Source organism: Lactuca serriola, chromosome 9, assembly GCF_051521515.1.
Source record: "Lactuca serriola cultivar US96UC23 chromosome 9, Lser_US96UC23_V15, whole genome shotgun sequence".
NCBI lineage: Eukaryota > Viridiplantae > Streptophyta > Magnoliopsida > Asterales > Asteraceae > Lactuca > Lactuca serriola.
Window position 1 is genome coordinate 144847044 of NC_136416.1, and position 9776 is coordinate 144856819.

At 36.4% G+C, this 9776-nt stretch overlaps 1 non-coding gene across 1 annotated transcript; it reads left to right on the top strand.

The window, feature by feature from the left end:
* The first annotated feature begins 2459 nt into the window (after positions 1-2459).
* Positions 2460-2566, top strand: LOC145077580 (small nucleolar RNA R71). The gene has a single exon (XR_013693322.1). It is a non-coding gene; the product is annotated as a small nucleolar RNA R71 (small nucleolar RNA).
* Positions 2567-9776: the final 7210 nt, after the last annotated feature.

Below are 9776 nucleotides of genomic sequence, written 5' to 3' on the forward strand. Positions count from 1 at the left end.
GCTTCGTTGTTCTTCATCGGGATGCCATGCTTAATCTTTTTTAGCTTATATTTCGTTTTGTAAACATGTATTTTCCTCTAGTATGCTCTTCTCAATTCCTCTTTCCTCTTCTTTTGAGCATTATTTTCAGATTCACTCCTAGCCCTTTTTCCACACTTCTTTTTCCTCACCCTTTTACTTCGACCCTTTTCTAGCACTTTTTCTTTGTCAAGCTTGAATTCTCGTTCAATTTCTACTTCATCATCTCTCGAATTAAAGGATTCCTCCTCACTCTCGTCCCTCGCTAAAGAGTCCGGTGGTTCAAATGTGAACACTTCATAAATAGTAGAGATGCGGGCACGAGGCTTTGTTCTTTTAATTGTAGGGGACAATATTTCCTAATTAGCAATTTGTGAATCAAGGGATGAATTAGTCAAATCATCAGCCCTTGCACTCTCCTTTTCTCCCATGCTTGCCTCCTCGTCAAGTCGAATTTCTTCATCTTTTTGTATTATCGTATCAAGGTAATTTACATGAGAATTTTGGAAGTCACATTAATTTTTAACAATTTCTCCTTCTGCTGCTGGACCTTCCAAAGGATCAGGAAAAATTTTCATGTCGAGGACAGGAAAAGAACTTGTAAATACCAGGTCAAGGTTGTCCGCATTACTGAACTTTTCGACTAGACTCGTCGAGTTTGTCGATGCGACTCGACGAGTCGGTGCGTATTCCACAAATTTCATTGTTTCTTCTGGATCAGTTTCCTCCAACAACTTCTCTATCTCCTCTAAATCTTTTTCAGCATCAAAATTTTCTCCGGAAGATAGTAGAAATTTATTTGGATTTTCTTCTTGTAAAAGTGCAAGCTCTTTTTCTACTAATTCGTTATCCAAATCAATGGAGGAAACTTCTTCTTTTCTTGTGTCTTCTTGCTTAATATCTTGTGTAGCCTTAAACACTGCCGATTCATCTCCTACCCTTAATGTTAGTGTGAACTCGCATACATCTACTAATGCACATGCGGTGTTCAAAAATGGTCTCCCCAAAATAATTGGAACTTTGGGGTCTTCTTCCATGTCAAGTACTACAAAATCCACAGGGAATACAAATTTGTCAACCTTTATGAGAAGATCTTCACAAACAACTTTTGGACGAATGATTGTCTTATCTACTAGATGGAGCTTCATATTAATAGGCTTTGGCTCCGGCAAATTCAACTTCTTGAAGAAAGAATGTGGCATTAGATTAATACTTGCACCCGAATCGGTCAATGCTTGAGTAGAAATTATGTTTCCAAATTGACAAGGAATTGAGATGCTTCCCGGATCGCCCTTCTTTTCTAGTAGCTCATTTAACACTAACTCAGCGACTTCAGCCATATCTTTTCTAGCAGAAAAGAGACCCTTAAGCAAGTTTACATATTTAGGTATTTGAAGTATCGTTTCAACAAATGGAATGTTGACTTGAAGGGTTTTAACATGTTCCATGAAAGTTCTGTACTCTTTAACCTTTTCATCAGGTATGGCTCGAATTGGATATGGAAACGGTGGCATGTAAGGCTTTAAGGGAACATTAGTTTTACCATCAGACCATGGACTCGTCGAGTCCATTAGAGGGACTCGGCGAGTCGTGTCGGATTTAGCTAAACTCGAGTCTTCTGTCTTTTTTGCTTGCAACTTTGTTGAGGCCTTTTGTGCAGGGTTCAGAGGAGTGAAAATTTCCCCAAAACTAGTTGTTATAGCATTTACGTTCTCCATTATCGGATTATTCTCGGTTTTACTTGGAAGTTCACCCGCTTGTCTTTGGTTAACTTGTTGAGCTAGATGCCCTGTCTGCTTCTCGATGTTATGAATAGATGCTTGCTGGTTGCTTAATAAGGTTCTTGTTTCTTGTATTGCAGCATCGTGATCATTGTGTCTTTTCTCAGAAGCAGCTACAAATTTTGTTAGCATCTCTTCCAAGTTGGGTTTCCTATCTTGCACCGGTTCCTCTTTTTGGTACATACCCCTTGCTTGTTGTCTAAACTTCTTCTCCTTTGCCTTTTTGTATTCATCATAGGGTAGCCATTCTTTCTTCGGTTTCTGCCAATCATAATCAAACCTATCACCGCTTGAATAGCATACTTGCACCTTTTTATTTCCATTCTCGTCCAATTCGAAATCTCTCGTAAGGTGAGGTCCATTGCAATTTTCACAACCCATCCGAATAGCAAGGATTGTTTGATCCATTTTATCCATTCTTCTATCCATGCTTTTCAACATCGCCATCATTGCCGCCATGTCTTCAGAGGCATAATCACATCTCCCCTAATTGGATTATTCCTAGGATTATGATATTCTCTAGAGTGCTTAGAGAATTCTTCAATTAATTGTTTAATCACCGGGGGTGCCTTCTTCGTGAGCGGGCCTTGCAAGTCAAGTAATTGCCTTGTTGTCACATTGACTCCATCATAGAAAATGGAGACTTCTTGTTGACTATTTAAGTCGTGATGTGGGTAATTCCTCAATAAACCTTTGTACCTCTCCCACGCCTCATAAAGTGATTCGCCCACTTGTTGCTCGAAATTGGCTATGGTCTTTTTCAACTTGGATATTTTTGATGGTGGGCAAAATTGGTCAATGAACTCTTTTTTCATCTTGGCCCAATTCATGATGGATCCGGGAGGTAGTGATTTTAGCCAATCCTTTGCAGCGCCTTTAAATGTGATTGGTAACATGCGTAGCAAAACAGTGTCGCGGGCCACATTTGGGAAGTTGAAATAGTCGGATATGTCGCTGACCTCTTCTAAGTGCTTGTATGCATCTTCATGATCTTTTCCATAAAATGGAATCTCCTCGAGTTGGGAAAGTATGTGGCCCTTGAGTTCGAAATTGGCGTTTGCGGGAATCGCGGGTTGCACGAGTCCCGGGCCGGTGTCTTCACGCATCTTCTTCTTCCATTCCCCAATGGGGACTTCATTGATGTTAGCCATGGGAATAGCTAATTCGTCATCGGAATCGGAATCGTGCCCGAATGTAGGGTCTTCTTCTCCTTCGGTTTCGTACTCGGTGTCCTCTTTGATTGGGTCGTCGCTTGCTAAAGAGGCGTTGGATTCTCCGACTTTCTTGCCCTTTTTCTAGCTGAAAACGGATTTAAGATTCCGTAGTGGTGAGTTCTTCGGTTTTTCGGGATATCCAATTGTTATGCCTTTGTTTCTTCTAAGTGTTGCTTCCGGATCTTCAAAAGGTGGGATCAGTGGTGTGCCTCCTCCCCCAGTCATAAACGTTCTGAAAAAAAAAAGACACACGTAAAAAGAAACAAAATTAAAAACGAAAATTTTCTGTTCAGTGATGGATTCGTCGAGTCTGTTCGAAGGGACTCGTCGAGTCGAGGCAAAAACAGCAAAAAATTTTAAACAAAATTTCCTAAAAACTACTAAGAAAAATTCAATCCTAGTGCTAAATCTAATAAAAACAGTAACTTTGTGCAAGAAAAATCTCAAACAAAGGATCGATAACAATAGTAATCAATTCAAAGTTGGAACCGTTCCCTGACAACGGCGCCAAAAACTTGATGTGTGTAAAACGAGCTAGTTTTAATCCTACTCATAAAATTTAAATTAATCACACAAAAGGCATTGGACCTGTCTATTAGTGGTATAGTTCTAGTAAGCAGGGTATCGAACTCAGGGAACAACAATTTAAACTAATTACTAAAATTATCTAATAGCAACTAACAAATAATAAAAGAGTGTTTTCTCTAGTTTTACAAGACTAGAAACTTACTAACTAATACTTAAACTAATTAACTAAAAACTAGATAAGCAAAGATTCGACTAAATTCAATAATGAAGGAGACTTCTGTTTAGGTTCAACTCAATTGATCCTATGGTTGAGTTTATGGTAATAGTGCAATGGATTAATTCTTCTATTGTCTATCGATTCGGGTGATTAGGTTCACATTCGCTACACTAATCCTTAGAAAACTAACTAACTCAAACTGTGGCCAATTGTCTAAATTAATTTAATTCCCTAGGTTATTTATTCGGGTTAATTAAGACTTGTAATGGTTAACTAATTTGGCCCTTTAGTTAACCTCTTGTTGATGGTTCATCACACAAGCTCACACGTAAATTTACCTATTTTCTTATTAATTCTAGTTTCACATTCGCTAATCCTAGTCATATAATAAAGTGTTAACATAAATTATACAAGGTAAACAATTAAGAGATGTTCATGCAACTTAATTATCTTCCTATTAACAGAAAAATAGTTATCATTCACACATAAGGTTCTTTAACATGATTAAATTAACAAAATCACCAATATTAAACTAATCCTACCATAAATCAAACCATACTCTCAACATTGTCTCCCTAAACAGAAGTTAAAAGGTTTTAGCTCATGATTGAGGCAATTGAAAGCATAAAAACGAAATCTATATGTCTATACATGATGAAAAACAATAGATTGAATTAAGAATAATGAAAATTGCCTCTAATCTCCTTTGGAATCGGATTTAGGGTTGGATCTTCCTTCTCTAGGTCTTCTCTGACTTTAATTCGCAGCTTTTCTCCCCAAGGGTTCTCTGGATTCCGTTGTATCGATCTGAAAAGCTGTATTTATAAATTCGACCCGACTCGCCGAGTCCATGACTGACTCGTCGATTCCATCACTTAATCCCCGTGTACGACAAGTTAAGGTGTCCTCAGCTTCGCGAATCTTCATAGCGACTCGTCGAGTCGATGCCAGACTCGCCGAGTTCCTTCCATTTTTTGGTCTTTTCTTTTTTTGATCATTCCAAAACTTCCCGATGGTTACTCTTGCTTCTTTTTGCTTTCAAGCATTCCTTTTGGACTGAAAACACAATTCAAACACTTTTAAGTATCTTTTGTCCATAATATGCAAATAAATAGCTAATAAATGATAAAAATCCATGTTAAATAAAGGGATAAATATGCACATATCAACATGTAATTCATATGTGAATTACATGTGATTTACATGTGAATCACATGTAATTCATATGTGATTTACATGTGAATCACATGTAATTCATATGTGATTTACATGTGAATTACATGTAATTCATATGTGAATTACATGTGATTTACATGTGAATCGTATGTAATTCATTAGGGAGATTAACAAGGCATTTTGTGGGTTTTCTGATCAAAGTAAGTCTGAAAAGTATTAGATGCTTTTTAAAGATGATGAAAATTCAGATGTAAATGTTGAAGATGAAATAGGAATTGTTACTGGAAATTGGGGGTTGTGGAGCATATGAAGGAGACCCTGAAATTATAAGAAAAAAAGCTTTGAAAACTTATATTTAATTACTGAAGATACAGAAGAAGAAAAAAAAGATAACATGCAAAAAAGGGTAGAAATGGTTTTTGTGGTCATGATTTGGAGACACGTAAACAATTATGCATCCTAAAGGGAGTGGTTTCCTTGCTACCACCTTGTTTTGCTTCTTTTATGTTGTTGCCAAAAGGAAGTACAAATATGATAAAGTTGATAAATATACCTGCTAGAAATGGAACTTGGGATTCCTGCTTCTTCCTCACATTCCTTCGCAAGATTATCTCCAGGTGAGATTCCATGTGGTTGCAATTATCAGATTAAAACTCATTTACATCTGATATAAGAGTAAACATGAGTTATTAATTATTAGATTCAAAATAAGAAAAAAAAATTCCACCATTCCTCTAGCAACAAGATGATCAAGCATTCCTAGATAAGTTTGTTTCATTTCACTTCTTTTCCCAATCCACATGTATTTTTCTCCATCTTTTTCAGCATATCCACACATGTAAACTCCATAAGCCTACAATAAGATATTACAAGATTGTGTGAGATGCTTAATTAGTAATTACAATGTGTAAGATTTCGATAATTTGAAAGATTTTAAGGAAGATATGAGATATGAGATATGACATACATTTTGATGGGTTTTAGCCATAAGAACTTTCCTATGTGCGCATGCAAAACCCTAATGCTTGGATCTAGGCTCTCTAATTAAACATGCTTTGAATCCAAGACTTCTAATGGCTAATTAGGTTAAATAACAACATTGAAACAAATCTAGAACCATACCTTTGAATTCCTTGTTGATCTTGTTGTCTTGGAGCTTCTAGAGTCACAAATGTCACTCCTCTAATGGCTTACAAACACCAATAGCAAGAAAGATGATTTAGGAGAGAGGAGAGGGGAGGAAATCGGCCAGGGTTCTCTTACTTTAGGTGAGGTGCCGATTTCCCTTAGCCATGGGGTCTATTTATACTTGTACACTCCTTAAGGGTTACAACCTAAACCCTAATTGGATAATCTTCTCTTAAGGCTATCCAAATCCTTTCCATAGATAAGTTATTGGACGATTTTGAAGCTATCCTAGCTTCTAGAATCCGTCCACTATATATCTATAAGGATTTATAGTCTAAAGCTTAACTATCAAACAATTGACAGTTTATACCCCTTTATTTAATTAACCTCTTTAAGTCACCAAATTAATTCCAATTAATTCTATGACTTATATTAATCAAATAACAATATATTATTCTTTATATTATTCTCATAATATATTAATAATATTTACTCTCTCTTAATAAATCATCCTATCAAGTTGTTATGGTGAAGGCAACCCAAAAGGACCATGCACAACCGGGTCAAATACTTGCCTAATATAGTTGCAGCCTTAGACACTATTCCAACACATTTATCCCAAAGTAAGGTGTTGCTGCACGTTCCATAAGATGAAGTAACGGGATATAATTGCAATCATTTAAAATTATATAGGAAATCAAGATTTCATGCTTTATCATATTTGTACTTCCTTTTGTAAAATTGAGATTAAGTGTCTGTAAAATTTCATGCTTCCCAAAAACGCCACGAGATACTAAGCATCGCTATTACAGCTATTCAATCGATTGAAGTTTTAGGCAAAGAATTATCTATTATGTTTGTAATGAAGGATTTACAAGAAAAAAGAGAAAGTAGACATTATTATAGACCATAGCAACAACCTGTAAGCCTCCAATAACAAGTCGGTATCAACAAATCGGTGACCTCTTTCAAATTCAAACTATGATTCCATACAAATCGAAAAGAAAACAACAATAAATTCAAAACCCTAACGCTCCTAATTTCGAGATCATTAAACAATAAGATAAGCAAATGAAAAATAAGATCAGATGAGTTTTTAGTTTTTGATTCGGATGAAGAAGAACGACAACCAAGGTGATATCGTCTATGTGATTACAAAATAGAGAACAATCGGAGTACATTCAAAAGAAATTGATGAAATTCGAGTCAACATAGGAGTAAATATTACTTGTACATGTTGTAATTGAGATATGTATAGAAGACAAGAGACAAGTCATGTCGTGAGAAACATTAAAATGGAACCATTGCGATTCGACGGATGATTGGAGATCGACACCGCCATCGTTGTGGTCAATTCTAGAATACGATGAAGATGGAGACGAACCTGAGTTGATTTACGGTTGCTTCTAATTGATGTAGTGGATAACTAATTTGCTAAACTAGATTGATCAGGAGGAAAGAGATCGGCCAAAGCATTCAAATTGAAACAAAAGGTGAGAAATCGATTCTGATTTGCAGATGCAGGCAATCTGATGAGATGGAGGTGGTTCGTATGACGATGCGATACACGGACGCTACAAAGACGATGGAAGCCGATACGTACATACATTTTCATCGGGATATAACAACATTTTTTTCCCTATAATACCCTTGCACTTTTAAGTTAAGATACCCCCGCCCATACAAGTTTCTATTTATTTACAGCCACAATGCATCTTGGCCATCCTTTTTTTCAATCCAACGCTCCACTTTTAGTTCTCGGGTTCTCGGGAAACTATGAGTTCTCAAATGATCCTTCCTATATATATATATATATATATATATATATATATATATATATATATAGGGAAGGGTTATATGGAAAATGAATGATTAGGGCAACACATATTTGAACCAATGAAAACATGAAAACACATCACTTTAGAGTAACTACATAAATAACTTCCACAATACATTACTTGTGAATAAATAAATGGACATGTGTCATTTGATTATTGGTTCCAGCATATGTTGCCCTAGTTCTTCATTTTCCATAAAACTCATTTATATATATATATATATATATATATATATATATATATATATAGGACTAGGTTATAATGTAGTTGGACAACTATTGTGCGGACGTGTGGACAGTGTTATTCTATAAGAATTACTAAGAGAATAGGTTGTTTCACTACTAGAAAACAGACCTTTAATGACGCGCTTTTTACGACACGCACTGATTAATGATACGCAAAAGGGCGTGCCCTACAAATAATGTCAGATCTTTAGAAATTTGAAGAACGTAGGACGCGCATTTTTTGCGTGCCCTAAATTATTGTCCCACAAAAAAAAATACAAACACGGAGGGCGCTTATTTAAAGTGTGCGTCCACTGTGAGTGTCGCTTTATAATTTTTCACTCAAAACGCGCGTTCAAGGGGGAAATCAAATCCTCTTAAAATTCTAAAATTTTTAAATACCCCGCTTCAAGATCTCCCTTCATTCTCTTCTTCCCTTCTCTCTACAAACCCTAATCATAGATACCATATCTTCTTACTTCGGTTGCTATAGTTTAATTGGACCAAAATTAATCAGATATTAATTTTTTTAGCCCAAGGCAGTGGAGCTGAACACGAACACATGGGAAATTACAGCATCTCAAGCCTAAATCGAAGCAATCAAACATATTTTAGTCCTCCATCTTACATTGAGAATCATTTCCCCTCCCATTGCCGACCCCTTTGGAGCGATTTCTAGGGCTTGAATCAACATTTACCCATATCGACACTCCATCTAATGCCCTCATCGCCTTTTTTTTTCTTTTTGTGGAGGGGGTGATTCTAATTAGGTATATGCTATTCCATGTTTAGATTTCTGTAATTGCAATCCTCTCCTCCCATCAATATGATAATAAATGAAGATGAATAAGTCAAAATTTTGTTTTATTTTTTGGTCCCAATTTCTTTTTCTCTCACCCTTCCATTCCATGGGCAGAGGTCAGCGGGTCGTCGAGCCTGGTTTTCAATCGCATGCCATAATTCATGCAGGTGCTGGAGTTCAAGCCCTGACAAAAGAACACTTCAAAACTGTTCGATTTTGGACAAAAACGACATGGGTAGCGATCGTAAGTCGAAAAAGAAGGGGTCTCCGGCTGAGTCCTCGTCGGAAGGTTTTTGTTCTTTCTCTTCGTTACCAATATTTCTCTGTTTATACAATTTTCGATACGAATTGATGAGGATACTCGTGTTATGTAGACGGAGGGAAGAACAAAAGGCGTAGAAGTTCAGAAACAAAGAGTGATAAGAAAGAGAGAGACTCCGATAGGAAGCACAAATCGCATAAATCTTCAAGTACTAAAGGTACGCTTCGCTACATCATGAGCTTACATCCAGTTTTAGTTTTGTTGTTGATTTGTTTCTGTAATGGAGGAAACCTAGGGTTTAATTTGTTATCGAGTATCATCTTAGTATAAACACTCTCGATGCGATTAGTTACAGAATCAAGCTACTTAGTGCGATTAGGGTTTTTCAGCTGTCTGTCTGCGCATTCTGTTTTCCATTCACTAAGATACGATACCCAATTTTTAGTTTTCTGATGAATCTGATACCTTTGTTCTTGTGCAATTGGGATTTGGAACTAAGAATCCAGTTGTAAGGACTTATATCCTGCCAAACTTTTTACAAATATGTCACGTTATTTTTGCATTTTTTGTCTCACTCCCACCCACAAA